Source organism: Lissotriton helveticus, chromosome 4_1 (assembly GCF_964261635.1).
Source record: "Lissotriton helveticus chromosome 4_1, aLisHel1.1, whole genome shotgun sequence".
NCBI classification, from domain to species: Eukaryota; Metazoa; Chordata; class Amphibia; order Caudata; family Salamandridae; genus Lissotriton; species Lissotriton helveticus.
Window position 1 is genome coordinate 147,073,581 of NC_136063.1, and position 19,790 is coordinate 147,093,370.

The 19,790-nt window shown below is 45.4% G+C and overlaps 1 protein-coding gene across 1 annotated transcript in view; it reads right to left on the reverse strand.

Moving 5' to 3' along the window:
* Positions 1–2,253: 2,253 nt before the first annotated feature.
* The window catches only part of RECQL4 (RecQ like helicase 4), a 281,776-nt gene continuing 264,239 nt past the window's right edge, over positions 2,254–19,790 (reverse strand). Inside the window, exon 26 of the mRNA XM_078686614.1 lies at positions 2,254–2,292. The gene's annotated coding sequence lies outside the window, so the exon portion shown is untranslated. The remainder of the gene's footprint in view (positions 2,293–19,790) is intronic.

Sequence of the window (19,790 nt, forward strand, 5' to 3'; positions counted from 1 at the left end):
GAGGAGAAAGCCCACTGAAGCACAACAATCTCCAGCTGCAACCAACACAAGGAGAAATCACTGATGGGAAGCAGAACCAAGTGCACATTCAAAAGCGAGAGGCCACCCAAGGGAAAGATGGAGAGAAACAGGGAGTATGAGAACCATTGGTGCTGAAAGTAAGGGTGCAGTAGTACCTCCAAAATAACCATGCTGGAGGTTAGAAGGTGAAAGTAATAAAGAGGCTTTTAAAATATGTTTTGATCTTGTCCCATTTGCTGTGCTTCAAAGACAGTCGTCAAATGTCAGGCTATGAATTTTGATACATTGCTGCTTATTCTTTTAACAAGGAGATTGGTGTTTACTTTTCTTTTTCAGACTGCAAAATGAGAGGATATTGTAAAGTGAACTATGTGACAATCTAGCTGTGGTACAGGGAGTGTGAAAAGAAAGGCTGCAGGTTGTCTATTCTATTCTAACACAACAGTTTATAAATACCTGTAAATTAACTTAACAAATGCCTTAAAAAATAAATAAAAATAACTGTGCAAATATTTCTAAATATATCAGCCATTAGCAAAGTACACAAAAGGCAATTTTTTTTGTAATTCTAAATTGTGACTGAAACAAAGATTTAATATGATCAAAACAAATCAAGACACTTTTTTTGGTGATGTGCAAATGATAAATATTTGCTGAAACCCGATTTCCACATTTTATTGTTTGTGCACAATGGAGTTTTATCAGTAAAACTGACTCTTTGTTCATATTTAGTGGCCATTTAAATGGAAAATGTGCTGTCTGTAAATGACAATGTGCTATCACGCTTTAGTAATATATTTGCCACAGTCTGTTCCAAAATTCACCACGACCCATATACCACACGCTTACCACTCTCCTGATGAATGGGCGTGGCTAATTTGCAAAACTTGTTCTTTGCGTGACACTTGGATTTTGCACAATCTAGAAATATACAATTCGGCAGCACCTGCGCTCTAACATCTGTCCCAGCAGCACAGATGAGAACCATAAAAAGGGACTGTTTGTGTGAGGGAGAGAGCGAGAGACAGTAAGGGAGGGTGCAAAACAGGAATAGGAAACTAAGAGGTAATCATAAAGTCAGTACTAAGCCTATGCGAAATGAGAGTTTGTTTTACAATAGAGCAATAAATAGTTGGAGCAATGCTACAAAAATAACGACACCACGAAAAGAATGAAAGAGTAAAAGAATAAAAGTGAGAAAACATAAAAGAATACACACAAAAAAATAGAGCATCGTGATGCAGAGCGAATCAAAGTTAGAAAGTTCAACCTTTTGCTTGGTTGTTTGGGGGAAAAAAGATTTAGAAAAGACTTAGGGGCATATTTATCAAATAATCGTGCAGCACAGCAAGCTACATTGCTGCCCTGCGTGATAGGAAAAGGGCAGGTATTCCCCCTATTTAACATTATACTCTACATTCCTGTCATTTCCCAGTGCAGGTGCACTATGTGCTGCCTAGTGCCAAAGCAGGCACCCTTGCACCTTGGTTCAAGGGTGCCTGTGTTGTAAGCAGAATTGTTTTTGTGCAGAAAGGGACACCTTCATGCACAAAACCAATCCCCTGATGTAATGTCCTCGTTCTACCTGTGCTGCAGAATGCAGCATAAATAGAAAGATGAAAAGAACATGAGAAATAAAAATATTTCTCCTTGTTATGCCCCCCCTGGGGAGGCGTAGCATTTTGACGCATTCGCAAGTCTACCAGTAATGGGAAATTGGGGAATGCCCAAAAATCTATGGATGGATGCAGAAAACCCATGCTCCACCCATGGAACACCTCCCTGGGCCAGAGTAACACAACACAGTGGTTTGCGCTGCATAGTGTTACTCTAGATTTATCAGGCCACTTAGGGCCATGTGAGGTTGCTGTATGTTGCTTGATGACTCTAACTTAAGAGTTGCGTCGCTAATGCCCCCCATTGTGTCTCGCAAGGGCCACACAACTCTTTGATAAATTTGGCCCTTAATTGTGCTTCATGGATTTTATTTAATTTATTAACTGGACCATCGGTGGGACCTCTCATTGCACAGAAATGATGCCATACAGTTATCCTGGCGTCTCATTTCTTTATCCTCAATCCGGCTATGCAGCTACCAGGTCGTCCTCGTTCTAGCACCGCTGTGCAGTCTCAGCAGCATGGATCTCCACTTCACAGAGTGTGAGGTATTCCTCGCGCCCCGGGATGACCACGCTGATGTACCGGCCCTCCATGCCACCACAGCAGAGTGTGATCACGGCTTTATTTGTGGTATTCGTGATAGTGCCACACCTGCGGGTAAAGCAAAAAGAGAGAATGTGGAAACAGGTACAGCGTGTAGAACAAGGCAAGGTTGACCTACAGCAGCCTCCCTAGGGGAGGGTCATGAACAGTCTAACTAAGGGCAGTCACTTCTTTCTTTTCCACCTCTACTCAGCTGCCATTCCCCTTTGTACTTGTCAGGCCAGTTCTCCTGAACCCATAGCACTCAAGGGCAACTAGCCAATCTTTGTGACAAGAGTTGCCATTGTCCATGATACCAGGCGAGCCAAGTACTGCTGCGATCTCGCTGAATTTCCAGGTACCTCCTTTCTAGGCTTTGACTTTCACAGGGAGGCGAGTTTGAATCCAAAGTTTAATCTTGAAAGTTGGCTGTGGAGTAGACCGGTAGATCCACTGGGATTTCCATAGCTGACAATGTTGATATCACCCTGGCACCAATATATTTATATGTAAGGAAATAATGCCTTGGGCCTGATTTAGATCTTGGCGGACGGATATTCCATCCGCCGAGATATAAATCACATAAGATATGATGGGATTTATATTTTGGCAGACGGGATATCCGTCACTATGTGACGGAGTAACTCATCTGACAAGATCTAAATCAGGCCCTCTATGTGTTAATTTTAATTGCCTAGTAAGAAGATAATTTCAAAAGTGCATTTTATCAATTCGAGTTAAAATTGCAACTAGATCAAACTAGAAGCATAACACTGTTCTGCTGTCTGGCTCAAATGGGGCAGATTTATACCTTGTTGTGGACCAGCAAGAATTCAGAGTCCACTATCAACTTAAAATCTTAACCCCTCCTGTGCTCATGACGGGCTGAGCTCGACATGACCGCACCCGTTTAATGGAACGCTCGCATGCTGGGCTAATTCCCCTGCTGTGCTCAGCGTTCCATTACAACGGGCGCGGTCATGACGAGCTCAGCTCATCATGAGCACCGGAGCGCCGTGGCTCATGACGGGCTGAGCTCGTCATGAGCAGCGGGGCGCTGTGCGCGCCCCCCAGCACAGGGAAACACCCCCACTGTTAATAGCAGGGAGAGGGGCTGGTATAAACTGATCCATAATTTTGTGCATATTTTCTCTGACCAATAGCAGACAGACAACAGCCATGTGTTTCAAGGTTCAGAAACAAGAAGTCCAGGTCCAGAGGCAGTGAGGACCCCTGTCGTTTTAAAGGGAGAATCCAGTGTGGAGTAAAATAACAGTTCTCTTTGCCGGGTCGGGCATCCCTAGCAATCCCCAATAATAAGCATTCTAGAGCATTGCTGTGTTTGAAGATGTCAGCAGGGTGTGTAGACCTATAGGGACATCATTCTCTGGATGACCCTGGTAAGCATAGCTGAAGGCTGGCCAAAGCCACCCCGGACACCCTGAATGGGAACCACCCATGGTGTAACAAGGTACAACTTTCTTCCTGCACATAGTCTCCCATCCATACATCACAAATGAAACTCACTACGCACAGTAGTTAGTACACCACATACAATAGTGCAAGGTAAGAGAAAGAGACCGAGTTATGAATACGTGTTACCTTGGTGGATGCAGGTAACCCATCTCTCCTCCAAGGATTAAGTAAAAATGAGCAATGATGCTTGGACAAATAGAAGCAAAACCAAACATCAAATCTAACATGAAGGGTGGCCGGGCTTAGAAAGGCATGCAGAGCACATTTGTCGACAAAACATGCCCCTTCCATATCAGACACATTGTGACCACTCCCACAAGACCAGCTCTGCCATCTGATTGGGCATGGAGGCACAGATGTTTGAAACAATTCCCATTTAATCCAGCTTCCTCCTGGTTGACACTGAATTCAAATCTTTGCATAGACATGCATCACTGGAGAAGCATAGCATTTCACCCTTCATCGCATCACCTACATGGCAGGCGAGTGGTCTGTCTGAACCATACAAGGGGTCAGAGACACACTTCACACAAATAATAGTGAAACACTCTTTACCCATAACCAAAATCATGTTCCCTGTTTAGCAGTTCACAACTATTGAAGGCTGAAGGATGACAAATTCAATTCTCATTGAACCAAGATCACTCCAGCTCTCTTATTGGAAAAAGTGCTCAAAGCTATAAAAAGCTGACCATCCATGGTTATTATAACTTTTTCAGAGTTGGGGTTTTCTTTCCAAAATAATGAGGGGTTAGTTAATGCTCTAAGAAGCTTGTGTGGATAAGTATATTATTGATGGGGTATGGTAATGTATGGCCATTTGTAGTCAGCATTTTTTTCTGGTTAAATGTTATTTTTCTGCTGGCACTAAATCAGCTACAGGACAACCACCTCAGAATCTTACTTGAGGAAGAACCAAAACTAAAAAATAATGAATTAATAATAGCCATCAGTTAACATGTGTTATGGTTAGAAAATAGTTTGGAAACATCATGATCCTACTGAGATGGGCCAAGCCCCCTTACCCACCAGTACGGCAAAAAATTTGGGAGAGAGGTGGGACGATAGCTTGTCCTTTACCTCGCACATCCAACAGGTTGCCGGCCGTTGCTTGAATAAACTGAGGAACCTCCGCAAGATCCTGAGACTCCTCCCGGAGAGTTGCCGAAAAACTGTAATCCATGCCACTGTCACATCTAGACTGGATTACGCCAACGGACTCTATCTAGGCCAACCAAAATACCTGACACAAAAACTTCAGGGAGTCCAAAATGCGGCTGCGAGACTGCTGCTGCGAATCCCTTTTAAGCAGTCAGTCTCTCCGCATTTACAATCACTGCACTGGCTTCCAGTTGCCAGCAGAATCAAATTTAAGGCACTTACGCTGGCCTTCAGATCTCTGCATGGCTCCTGCCCAGAGTACTTGAAAAGCCGGCTCCCAAGATACTCCCAAGCCCGCGCGTTGCGCTCCAATTGCCGTGTTCAACTGGCTGTCCCACGAACTAGAAGGGCTCGACTAGGAGGTCGAACTTTCTCGGCAAATGTTATCTCTCTATGGAACGCACTTCCACCAGCAATCCAACAAGCCCCCTCCGAACCTTGCTTTAAGAAGCTGCTAAAGACTTGTCTCTTCACCCAACCTCGCTAACTCTCTCACTTCCATTCTCTAGGTCAATGTGTTCTTTTAGCGCCGGGACACCTCCTAGTGAGGTAGCTGTTCGCGCTTTACAAAATGCTGTATTATTATGATGCAAAATACAGCCATTAGAAATGCTCAGTAGAAATCATCCCATTAGTGGTATCACCTAGCGGGATAAATGTCCAAAGGCTCAGGGCACCGGACAATGGTCCTCAGACTACTGGGCCCTGGGATGTACGGGCCATGAAATGTACCCTTGCAAGGTTCTATACAAGAATACAATCTTCATCCTGTTCTTTGGCTTAAAGATAGTTTTATGTCACCACTCGTAGCATAATTTGTAACAGGCCATACCTATTATCTGAATGCAGTTACAATAAAACTGAAGATAGGCATTATTGGTGAGGCGATCCACAACCACAGCTAGCACAACCAACTGGGAAGACTCCAACCTCCAAAAAATTGTTTCTGGCCCAACTCATTCCAGTCTAGATGTCATATTTGCACCTTTGAGACAGGCCACAATTACAGACAATTCCCCCTCAAGCCAGATTGACCACAACATTGTCAATTTTAAGATCAACAAACATATCATTGACAACACTTCAAAGACACCAAAAAGCAACAACAACAAACCTGCATACAGAGAATGAAAAAACTAGACATCCACAAACTCAACTCCCATCTTGAAAGAACCCTATTAACATTCACCCAAAAGACACACACATCTTCTACAACTGGATCTTCACTGCATTGGAAAAACAGACACCAATAAGGTCCACGTCCAGGTTTGACCACAAAACTAACACCACATAGATTGATGACAACATTAAAAGAATGAAAACAGAACTCGACGTATTACAACTCAAGCAAAGAAAATCAAGAAATGAACAGCCAAAAGTGCACTACAGCACTATAGCAGAGCCTGCAAAAGAGCCATCCAAACTACAAAAAGGCAGCAATGCTCCACACCCATAACTGAAACTGGCTGCCCATTCTAAAGAACTCCGCAATTTCCTAACAGAATTTAACAATCCAGAGTTCCAAAGGCCAGCAACACCGTAATTGCAAGGCTTCTGTGGCAAAATCTCCATGAAATCGATCTGAAAAGTTAAAAAGATAGAAAATTACATGAAGGAGAACAAGGACAACACCACACCAAAACATTGAATGAACACTTTCACTACTACATACTTTTAATACCGTCTCAGAAAAAGATTTCTTCAACATTATCAATGCAAACAGACCATCAGATCACTTTCAGACCCATCACCTCCAAAGATCTTTAAAGACTATCATTCACTCATCCTGTGCAAGTGAGTTAGCTAGATACCTTCTCAACAACTTTACAGAACTAGGCTCATTGCCACCTAGGAAGAAAACCTTGCATGTTAGACTACTCCTCAAAAAGAAAAACATTGACCCATCTAATTCAGCAAACTACAGGTCTATATCAAATGGACCATTCTTAGGACAAATATTTGAAAGAGCAGTGTTTATTCAACTGTTAAATTTTACGGAAGATAATGACAATGTCAGACCAACAGTCCGGCTTCACACTAGTCAACGGCACAGAATCAGCCATCATATCCATTTGTGATGATATAAAACTCATAGTGGAGAAGAACACGGTGGGAGCCCGGTTGTTTCTGGATTTATCTGATGCATTTAACACTGTCCAATACCACAGGCTACTACAAAGATTCCATCATCCCAGAGTACTTGAAAATGCTCTAAAATGGATTGCTTCTTATCTCAAAGACAACCAGAGTGTGGTTTATATGCCACCTTTCATATCCGCTCCTCGCACCAAACATTGTGGCCTCCCTCAAGCATCCATTATATCCCCTCTGTTATTCAACATTTACCTAACCCCCCTCACCAAAGCTGATTAAATTTTTCAACCTCATCTGTTACAACTATGCAGATAACATCCAAACCATTCTAAAAATGGATGGCCTATAAGACCTCTACAACCCAAAACTTGATGACTGCCTTCACTCCATGAATACATGGATGATGGATGATGGATGATGAATAACCATCTAAAGCTCAACATAACAAAGGCAGCTATTATGACTTGCAGACAATGGCCCAAATACCAGCCTAGGAACTCAAGGCCCCTCCAAGAATATCAAGAGCAGTCAAAGATCTAGGGGTAACCATGTATTCAGACCTATCCATAGTACCATATGCTAACAACATCACAAAGAGTGCCTTCTACCGAATGAAAACACTGCGTCGCATCTTGCAATTGCATGGATACCAACAAAAACGGCAAGCCATTCTCACACTAGTATTCCCCGAGCTTGACTGAGTCTTTATCCAGGAGTACCCAGATTCATTATACTCAAAATACAGCTCATCCAAAATGCTGCCACAAGACATATTCTCCACCTTCATCCAAGAAAACGTGTGTCTCCAGTCTTGCAATCACTCCACTGGCTACCTATAGCTAGAAGGGTAATGTTGAAGGCACTCAACGTGGTGTACTGAGCCTCCCAAGGACCTCTATTCCTGCTAAATTAAATTCAAGCAATACAAACAAAGCAGGACTCTGGGCTCAAGGCTTGTACCACTTATTGTCATACCTATGTACCATAAGAAATCCATTGGAAACACTGCTTTCTCAGTAACAGTCAAAAGCTGACAGCTCTGGAGCTCCCTATCAGCCAGCATTTAAAGCATCTATGAACATAGATACTGTCAGGTGACAATTGAAATCATGGCTATTTGCAAGACAATTACGTCATCTCATTTCCCTGCTATGTAACCCAGAAAGACAATCACAGCTCCACGTTCAACCTTCAGCTATCAACCCACAGATAGGAAACAACTCAACCAGCAAACCACAGTCTATATGCGAGTAAGCTATAAATGACTGAACAGCTGGAAACCCAGGTATTATATATTAGAGTGAATTCATATATAACTCGTCTGGCCCAGACTAATACTAATACCACAACAATCAGCAGTCGGCACCCAACTACGGCTTAATCCTCTTACAATCACATAACACATTTCTGCAGTCAGTCTTGTCCACTACCCAGTACTGTACCAGCCAATAAACCAGCCATCACCAATTGAATAAGTAAAGAATAACTGACAAGACCTGTCAAATATAGATGGCCAACTGGAGGACTCTAATCTATTCTACCACTGCAGGTCTCAATGAGCTACAGCCTAAGACTGCTTCTTTACATCTCACAATGATATTCAGATTATTCAGATATGGGAGGGTATCAGGACTCCCTGACATTTTTCGCTCCGACCACGCCCGCTCAGGACCCAAAACTATACACAAACTATCAGGTTGGACAAACCAGTGCAGTAACCAGCTAAGTAGAGAGTGATCATAAGAAATACCATAAAGTGACCTGCAGAGCTGTTCAAAGCTGCAAGCTTCCTGAAAACCATTAACTGTGTGTCTATCTCTCACACCTCATCGTCCACCACACTGCTAGGTGCAGCGTCCCAGTACATGATAGCCACACTTCAGTGATCATCACACACAAAATGGAAACACTTCGCACATTGAATCAAAACACAAGACAACACCCTTTCAACCACACACCCTATATTACATGGTGTACTTGGCGGCCAATGTAGCCAAGAGCTTCAGTACCCAATATATGGGGCACTACAGTACAATACCCAAGTTGACCACATAGATCCTATAATACCCAGTGAGAAATAGAAGGTGCTTGAGCTGGTGCAGGCTATGGAGACATCTGTGTCCAGCACAGGATACGTTTATCATATACATGTGAGTTTTTACTGGCCCCCAGTTGTACATCACATAATACTGAATGATCTGGCTGGCCCCCAGAGGTACATCACAGAATACTGAATGATGGTGGTTTTTATGGTCAGATTAGCCTTCTTCAGTGCGGCAAGTTGCAGAATCATCAAGTGGTCCTTCTAGATGTCACGACAGCCATGTCATCTAGGTAGGCAACAAAGAATGTCTCCAAGCCAGACATCATCTAATTCAACAGACGCTGCCAACCAAAGGACATAACTCTGAATTAAAAGGAGAAAAAACTTTCTGCTAGCAGTCCATCTTCAGATCAATGTGCTCAGGAGATGTGAGGCATTCAGCTTATTGACTAGCTCATAAGTCCAAAGAGACTTCACTAATCCATGTAGGTATATCGACTCTTGCTTGGGCACAAACACAACTAGGCTGGCCGACAGACTCAATCACTAGTAAGGCTAACATTTTGGCCATTTCTGCTTTGCTATAGTTGTAGATTTGGTAACCTTTGCTCTCACAGCAGACTCACCTATGTGTTAATGTCATAGGTTCAACAGGTGGGCAAAGCAGCTAAGGTCTGTCCTACATTAAGGCCTCAGGTAAGAGGCAAGACTAACTCTCTCTTCTGAGCTGTCTTTCTGTGCTCCATGTTGCCGATGAGGGAATGGTGGACTCTCCTTCTTGACTTAGTTTGTACTTACTTGGAATGTTGCCACTTTCGCTCACACGAGGCAAGACTTTGGTTCAATCACATGGAATACACTGTGTGGCCTTTACCTCAACCAAACAGATGAGATCTTTTTCAGAACAGTGTATAGATTGTACCAATTATCCACCAAAGCACAAGGACTAATTGACTTGAGTATCAAAATATCCTGACCCTCTCTGCCATCTGGTCATGCCACTTCACCAGAAGTGCTTTATTGGTCTTCAGTTAGTCCTTCATCATTTGCACTAATTAAGCTAGCTTTCTCCTGTGGCCCTTGCTCCGAGTGAGGGGCTTTGTGTTTCTTCCCCAATCCTTGTTCGTTCAGTAAAGTGAGAGAGGCATGGATTTGGTGATCTTAAACAAGTTCAAATTGGCTGACACCCACCCCTTTCTGTGACACCTCCAGATAAGCTGCAAAAGCACTGATTGTGCTCTTCAGAGTTTTGTTAGACAGCTCCATTGACCCATTTGTCTGGGGGTGATATGAAGTAGTAAAATGGTAATCCAGTCAATAATCATCTCACATGGCATTCATGTAAAAAGATTAAAATTAGTTTCTTAGCCACTACAGAAACAGTAGTGCTCTTCAAAGACACAGGCACATGGTACCTTTTGCCATGGTTCATACGAACAAACCCTACAACAAATTATAGGACTTTCATCATTCCGTGCCTTTATTCATAAACACATGTAATAGATATAAACCTGGTCCATCATCTGTAAGCAAGTATATACTTATTCCCTTAGGCTAGGAAATTCTAATGGACCAACATTGTTGATAAACTGAATTGCCGTGGAACAAGACATCCATTGTCTGTCCTCCTAATTTGCCAAATCAACACAAACTTGTACGGCAAAACCACACTATATCTTCTCCCAAGCTGGGCCGACTGAACAGGGCGTATAATATTTCCCATGTTTTCTTGACCCTAAAGGCAAGGGTGTGAACCATAAAGAAACCCTTGGTTGCATATTACAAAACTGAACAGTTTATTGTCCTCCTGGTCAGAGGTCCCTTCATTCTAGTCACATTCTACATTTATATCTGGAGTGACTAACTGATGTTTGCTCTGGTGACTGCATCTTTGTTAACCGCATGCGCGCTAAGCGTTTTCCCGCTGTGCGCTACGTTTTTAAAAAACCCGCGGTTCATGACGAGCTCAGCTCGTCATGAGCGTACGAGAGGCGTAACTCATGATGAGCTGAGCTCGTTATAAGCGTCGAAGGGGTTAATGATCACTGTACAGATGGGAGGCAAACCAGCAACATTGGTGTAGAAAGGGTGCCATGGGCCCTGGTGCAAGCAAAGAAGACGGGTCCCTCGTCTAAAGCCTGGGTAGTAAAATATAGCCACAATTGGAGTACAGTTGGCCTCTCAAACCCCTGGGCTCGGGTGCCGCTCCACCTGCTGCATTATTGATAGCTATACCGCTGATCCACAATCTCCATTGCTAGATGGTTTGCCTTTTGCAACTTTCATTGTTATGTTCTTCGGGTAAAATCTCTCCCTTAGAATGTCTGAGCACATCTCACTGGAGAACGGGTGGCATCCATGCTATGATCCAAACACTTTTCTGTCAGAGAGATTTGCAGGTCAAGATTTTCCCCTCATTTTACGCATTCTTCAATCACAGTAATGCTAATCCTTCATTCAAGGGCAATGGATTGGCTTATTCTCTGGGTACCCTCTGGGCACTCTTCATCCTACCGTTGAGTTTTCACTTGATATGGAATATATTCCTTTGCAGTTTTATATAGTGCCAACCAGAACCAACAGGTGCCAGAGCACTTTACATAAGATAAAATACATTTATACAAAATAATTACAGATGTATCATTTGACAGTGAACTGCAAACATTTACAGATACACATAAAAATAATCTGTAATAAATATCCAGTTACTAACCTGAAAATAGTAATAGACATCTAGTTAAAACACATCATTAAAAAAAACAAATGGTATAAAGGAACAGTATAAACACTTTCATCACTCCAATAAGTCTATGCACAATTGAGGCGAGTACTAAACAAATGTTGGGTTAGGATGCGAGACCTTACCTGTGCTTTTATCTTACCTGACTCCCACTGCTAATCTCATTTTGGAGGGCGCCGTGTAGCGGATCAAACGCTCACGTGACCCCCTCCCCTCGGCCTGCTCCACGCTCGGCCACGCCCACTTTGCGGCCACGCCCCCTTCCCGCCCTTTATAAGCGCTGAGACACTAGCGCTGGGGTGTTTGCTGTCTCCTGAGGCAAAATAGCCGGGAGTGCTCGTTTTTTAACCATTTTGTGTCATTTGTGATCTCATATTTGTGCTTTTATCTTACCTGACTCCCACTGCTAATCTCATTTTGGAGGGCGCCGTGTAGCGGATCAAACGCTCACGTGACCCCCTCCCCTCGGCCTGTTCCACGCTCGGCCACGCCCACTTTGCGGCCACGCCCCCTTCCCGCCCTCAAACCCCCTTTTTTAAATGTGTTATCCTAGGGAGCGCAGCGGACGGGCGCAGCGGGCGCGCCGTTTGCGCGCCGAAGGCGCGCCTAAGGCAAGCCCGTCTGCGCCCGTCCGCGGCCGGACGGGGCCCGGGGCACGACCCCCTGCCCAAAATACCCTGTACTCATCTAAGCAGCTCACCACTCTTCAAGGAGATTGGCCTCTCCCAGAAACTATACTAAGGCACATTGCCTCCTTAGGTCTTGCCCATTCCCCCACCCCTAGGCCACGGTCCGTTCCAGCGATCCCTCCACCGCAGAACCCGCCCCTGCCTGTCCCTCCCTCCTCGCCTCCACCGCTATCTGTTCTTCTACTCAATACAAGGTCAGCGGTCAAGCACCATCATGAGTTGTTTACCCTGCTTGACACAGAGAAGCCGGATCTGTTGCTATTAACCGAAACCTGGTTCTGCGACTCCTCCCTTCCTGTTCTCCTGGCTACTCTCCCCCCTGCCTACGTTGCCCTGCGCGCCGATCGTCCGGCGGGCAGGTCCGGCGGCGGCGTGGCGCTTATCGCCCGTTCAGAATTACAGTTTCAACTTCTCTCCTATTCTTCCATTGCTCCCACTGAATTCCTCGTGGCCCGTTCCCTATCCTTCTCTCCCCCCATCACTTGTCTCCTTATGTATCGGCCCCCCCAGTCTTCTCCTCTATTCCTGCCGGCATTTCAAGACCTGTTGGCCAACTTGGTGGTCAATTACGCCTCGGTCTTGGTGTCAGGCGACTTCAATTATTGGCCCTCGGACCCCTTTGAGTGCACCGCCTCCAAGGAGTTCACTGAATCTCTCTCCTCATTGAACTTTGTCCCGCATATTACGACCCCCACCCATTCCCACGGTCACCGGTTGGACCAGGTTTGGTCCCTCAACCTTCAATTATCCCCGGTGATGGTATCCCCCTGCTGTTGGTCTGACCACGCCCTTATTTCCTTTTCTATCTCTCACCACTCTGTACCTAAAGTTCCACATGCCAAAAACACCTGGGCGCGGAACTGGAACAGAGTGGATCTTTCCTCTCTGTCCTCCCTGCTCCGCAATTCTACCCCGTCTCTCTCCGGTCTCTCCTCCCATGCTCAGGCCACTGCCATGAACACCTGGCTGACAACAGGCTGTAACACCGTGGCCCCCTTACGTCGTATTTCCATCCGACGACAAAAGGACTCCAACAGATGGTTTAACGACCACCTAAAAGAGTTAAAACTATCGGCCCGACAGGCGGAGAGACAGTGGAGAAGAAACTATTCCTCCGCAGCAAAAACCCTCTATCTCAAAGCACTTGTTGCTTACAAAACTGCTATTCTCTCTGCTAAAACCACCTATTTTTCCTTAAAAATAGAGGCAGCGGAAAATAAATCCAGAGAAATTTTCAGCATAGTTAACAACTTGGCTTATTCTGACAGAGCTTCTTCGCAAATCCTTCCATCTCAATCATTTTGCGATCAGCTCAACACCTATTTTACAGACAAAATCATTACCATCAAGGCTAACATCCCCCCCCCCTTCACCTACTTTTGTGGACCCCTCTTCCCCCAACGCTCTCAATCGCCTCACCTCTATTCTTCCCCTCACTGAGGCTTCATTCCGCGAGATACTCCCCAAAGTCAAGTCGGGCTCCCCGGCAGACACTTGTCCTGCTCGTATCTTGCAACACATTTACTCCTCTTGCCCTGAAGCCCCCATCACCTTTCTCAACAACTCACTTGCTCAGGGAGTAGTGACCCCGGCACTCAAAACAGCCTTTATAGTGCCCATTCTGAAAAAGCCCGGCTCTGACCCTACCATCTCAGCCAACTACCGCCCCATCTCCCTGCTGCCCTACCTGAGCAAGGTGCTGGAACGCCATGCCACCGCGGTCCTCAGCGCCCACGTAGAGGCCAACGGTGGGTTGGCTTCCCGCCAGGCCGGCTTCCGTCCCAGACACTCGACCGAATCAGTCGTGGTATCAGTACTGGACACCCTCAGGATGGGCTTGGACAACAACAAACACCAGGCGCTGGTGCTTCTCGATCTCTCCGCCGCCTTTGACACGGTTGACCATACCATCTTGTTGTCCCGTGTCAGGGCGGCGGGAATCGAGGGCTCAGCCCTGCTCTGGCTGTCCTCATTCCTGAGGGACCGCACCCAGGCGGTTCGGTCGGGGGACTTCACGTCCACTCCCATCCCTGTCACTTGTGGTGTCCCCCAGGGATCCTCTCTTTCCCCCTTATTGTTTAATCTTTACATTTCTCCTCTTATCTTTGCTCTTCAGCAGCTGGAGGTCACCGTGTACAACTACGCGGATGACCTCCAGCTCATCTTCGATCTGTCTACTTCCCCTTCTTCCGTTTCTAACTTTCAGTCGACTTTGACCTTCATCCGGGACTGGATGAACCACAACCAGCTGAAATTGAACCCAGACAAAACCGAGCTGGTTCTCACCGGTGGTTCGTCCAGTCCGTGGAACTCTCATTTCTGGCCACCCTCTCTTGGTCCCCCCCCCTCTCCGTCACCCACAGTCAAAACACTGGGGGTCAAAATCAACAACCAGCTCACCCTCCACTCACAAATTAGTACCGTTGTATCTTCCTGCTTCCTCACCCTTCGCACTATCCGCTCCGTCTCCCGTTTTTTTTCCCCACAGGCACTTAAGATGATCATGGCTGCACTGGTCATCTCTAGGCTAGATTACGCTAATGCCATTTACAGCGGCATCCCATTATACAGCCTGCGGAGACTCCAGTTGGTCCAGAACCAGGCGGCCCGTCTGGTCTATGGTCTCCCACGGTACCACCATTCCACACCCCTCCTCAAAGAGCTCCACTGGCTCCCGGTCAAAGAACGTTCCCTGTTCAAGATCGGGTGCATGGTCTTTCAGGCCCGACAAGGCACTGCTCCAGCCTTTATTGCCTCATTACTAAAGGAATATGTTCCTTCTAGAGAGCTTCGTTCTTCCTCTAAATCCCTCCTCCTAACCCCACGTTTCAAACGTAAAAAATGGGGCGGAACCAATTTTGCCACCCTTGCCCCCACATTTTGGAATTCCCTCCCTGATCACCTCCGTTATTCTACCCATTATCTTTCGTTCCGCAAGGACTTAAAAACCTTTCTCTTCAAACAAGCCTTTCCTGTATAATGCCCCTCCCCACCCAAGACCGGTCTCATCTTCTTCAGGAGTCAAACGAACTACTAGCGCCAAGAAACCGTACGGTATATGCTGCGCTCTACAAATGTTTTAAATTAGAAATTAAATTAGAGACCAGATAGCAGGAGATGAAGCAAAGATGTAGAATCTTAAGCAAGAAGTCATAATTGTAAAAGTTTGTTGGAAGAGGGATACTTCTTGAGTTCTTTTGCAAACACCAAGTAGAAAGGACTTGTTTAGAGGGAAGGAGGCAAAAAGTACCACATTTTTCAGGCATGATCTGAAACGGACTGCGTAACAGTACATTTCCATTTGAAGGGTGGGGATTAAAGGAGAAGTCAGAGCTTCCTAAGGAAGATAGTCCTCTTGAAACCATTAGTGTCTGCACCAGATATCCGGGAGAACCAAAGTGTAAGACTTTGTGAACTAGGGAGGCCATCTTGTAGATGCTGCAGACTTCCACTGGAAGCCATTGAAGGGTTAAAAAAAAAGTGTCTGTTCAAAGCTCTGGTTCTTGTGGAACGCCTATTTTCAGTATAAAGGGATGCTTATGGGGGACAAGTTGAACTTTTACAATCAATTTCGTCAATGAATTTTAGATAAGGCTAGGGGTATTACCACATACTTGAAGTAAGTTTCTCGGTTAAAATGTATTATCCCACATAGAAACTGTAAATGAGGCTGGTCTTTTGTGGCTCACTTATTTACAGACATAACCTCTCATCTGGAATAAGTCCTTGAGTTTTCATGCACTCAATGAGGGATGGCTGGAAGACAATGATATCTACCCCCAGGTTGTAAAAAGGGGAAATTAAGGGAACAGAATATGGCTACCTTTATCTCAACCCCCTAACTCCAAGTCTGTAGGCTTTTTTCCTGTTCCTAGCAGGCTCTTATTTGATCTTCAGCATAGGAAGGCTTTAGAAAGAAAGGGAACAGGCAATGGTGCACACCAACCGGGAGAAGGGACCACAAGCATGTCTACACCCGGGGTTCCCAACCTTTTTTATGCCCTGCACCCTAGGAAATGTTTGATTAATGTTTGCACCCCCTACACATTCTCACCGAATTCCTATACTTTCCCTCTGTGTCGCCCCCCTGGAAATGCCATCTCGCACCCCCTGGGGGTGGGGGCAACCCAGGTTGCGAACCCCTGGTCTACACCATCATGCATACATGGTACCAGCTATACCAATCTTTAAACTGAAAAGCTTTGAAAAGCAAATTTGAGTTTTCCACCAGGTAACAGGTCTGTCAGTAAGACTTACCCTAGAGACTAGAAGTAATGGACTCATCATGTATGTAAGTCCATCCGGTGACTCTACCATCCCAAAATGTTTCGCCAAAATGGGCGGACAGTGAAAAATGGGAAAAGCGATTGAGCTGTGATAAACCATGCACCACTGCTACTGCAAAATGCTTAAATGTTGTGTAGAACTGACAGACTTAGGCCAAAACGATATCGGACCTCGTCGCGTTTTAGAGAGTTGGTCCCTATAACCAGAGAGAGGGGTTGTATTTAGGGTAAACAAATCAGCACTAACAGATATAAATGTGCTCTGTAACTCACACAGGATTGCAGTTGTCTGGAGAATATCCGATTCGTACTTCGGCCCCCAAAAGGCGCCCTGGGCAACAGTCGCCCCTGTTGACCAAGACGATGGAAGATATTCTGTGCAGTTCCTGAAGGTCCACCTGCCACCAGGGGGACATGTCAAACGAGGTGTGGGAGCAAGAGCCAGACGTGTATGTGGAGTTACGATTCCCATCAATGGCCGCCTGTGAATTGTCATGGACGTGGTAGTTGGAGCTTTGACTAGCTTTTCCTCCTGATGCTAAATTCTTCCCTGAAAAGGAAACCCAAGAATTGTGAGACTTTTCAAGTACATTTCATTGGGGTGCAACAGGTCAGTGTGGACAGAGCCCTGGAGGCTGCCACAGATCTCTGTTAAAGTCTAGCCGCTCCTCTACCTATAAACAAGGGCCGGATGCATCAAAGGATTTTACCCATTCCGTGTCTTTGGGAAAATGTGTTGATACATGAGGACTTATAGGCCTTGGGCGAAAACGATAAACAATAGCTGGGTGAAACCGCCAGGCGGGGAAGAAGAGCTGGGGTTGAGCATGCCCAGAAGCGGATTTATGCCTGAGTCTAGTGTGCCCCTTTAATGCACATGTGTAGTATTGGCCACAGTGCTGCACCCAAATCTAGACCATCTTCTGCAGACTGCATACTGAAGTGGACAAGTAGCGTCTCCATATTGGTAGCGGGTCCATTCTTGTCACACATAGAATACATTGATACCTTTAGACAATAGCTCACATACCACCTGTGACTTAACCCTTTGTTCATTATAGTTGGGGACATAGGGCATCATTACGATAGCGGGCGGACAAAGTAAGCCCGCTAGCGCAACGTCAAATGGGACCACCCACCATAGATGCGGCGGGCCCGCCATGTCAATCAGGATGTGACCGCCACCATGGCGGTCGTATCCCACATTAATAAAATTGCGGCTGGCAGTGCTGTAAGCAGCACCCGCCGCAATGTAAAAAATGCATGTTGTGCATTTGCATGCACAACGTGACAGGCACCGGGTGGTGCCTGCCATCTTGTGCATGCAAATGTAGGGGGGCACCATAGGAATTCCCCATGTGTACCCTCCCCCGCCCCAACACCCTGGAGGCCCGCAACGGGCGCCCAACAGCGAGAACCTCACACCTGTTCAAAGGTGATCTATCGCCTACATCATAATATAGATGGCGGTGTCTCCTAGACACCGCCACCATATTGTGTTCCTTTTCCGCCCAGTCGAGCATTCGATACCGGAAAAGCGGCGGACGGAAAGACCGTGCGCAGCTTTTCTCCCCACCATAGTAATATGGCGCGGGAGAACCAGGGACATATGGAAGGCAGCTGGCCATCATAATGGGGCCCTTAGGTTTTATTATTCTCATTTTATGTCATTTCCATCTATATTTATCCATCTTCATTTTAAAATATTTTTCTGAATTTATTTTATTTACTGGAAAAAGACATTGGTGCAGCGGGGGGTTTTCCACATTTATTTAAACAGACAAGGCGCACTTGCACTTGGTTGTATAGCGTTAGATTTATTTACATGTGCACAAGATGCAGTAACACCATCCTCATCTGAAAACCTTAAATAACTGCACATGCATTGCAAGAGACTTTACAGGCATTGAGGGTCTTTCTGATTTGTTCATGGGATGATGGTAGGGCCATGACACTCACAGAAACATTATACAATGTTGACTATCCCTGCTTCTGAGGATGCCAGAATGTCAGGTATGAATACTGTCCATTGTGCATTTGTTGAACTTTTCAACCACATTCACAATGTCAGGTTTTTTAATCTCACAAAAAGCTACACATTTTGTAGGACACACATATCAGCACGAACAGAATCATAATATATAACTTTCTATAAATCTTCAACGCAGTTGGCATTCCATGAGAAAGCAAGTTGTAGAACTCACTCTGAAACATTCCTTCAGTTTACTTTCCTTGTAAGAACACCTGAGCAGACTACAACTTTATGAAGTGTTTGAAAAATAATTGCGCCTTTCCATGAAATTGGAAAAACAGGTGTTTCTGTTAACAGTCTGAGCGCACTTGTTGCATCCACCTGGCCAATGATGAAAGGCCAAGTGTGCCCTGCTTGATTTACTCAATCTATAAACCGAATACAGACCTTAACACCAGGTGCTTCGCTCAGTCGTGCATCTGTGCGATAATCTGGCAGTAGAGCCCCTTCTGCTTAGGACACACCCGTGGGCTGAGCTGGTGCTGCTAATGTCAGAGTTTCACCTTCAGGAGACTGGTTGGAAACCCAGCAGTGCCGACCATGCATTGCCTTATTTTTTATAAAAACGAATAGCACTGTTTTATAAGGAGCGGCATCAGTGCCACAAAAAAACTTTGACGTGCAAATGTTACCTGTATTTCTTTTTAGTTGCAAATAATACATTGAGACAGGCCTTGCTTTTGCATCACAAATTGCAGTGAATGGGTGAGGACTATGACACTTGCTGCCCCAACCCTTCTGAACTTCCTAAAATAATTTGTTTTAAAGTCCGTTAACATTAGCCCATGCAAACTTGTTACAAAGTCTTGCAGATGATCAGACGCAGCAGAGAGGCCAGAGGGGCTAGGGACAGTGAGGTTAATTGCAACAATTTGGGGAAAAAGGGACTTCCCTTTCAAAATTAAGGGGCGGATTTACAAGCCCCCTGCGCCTCATTTACGCCGCCGTTGCATCACTTTTGTGACGCAGCGGCGGCGCAAATCCTGCTCCATGGTGCGGGATACTTACAACGTGACGCATCTGGGAGATGCGTCACGTTGTAATG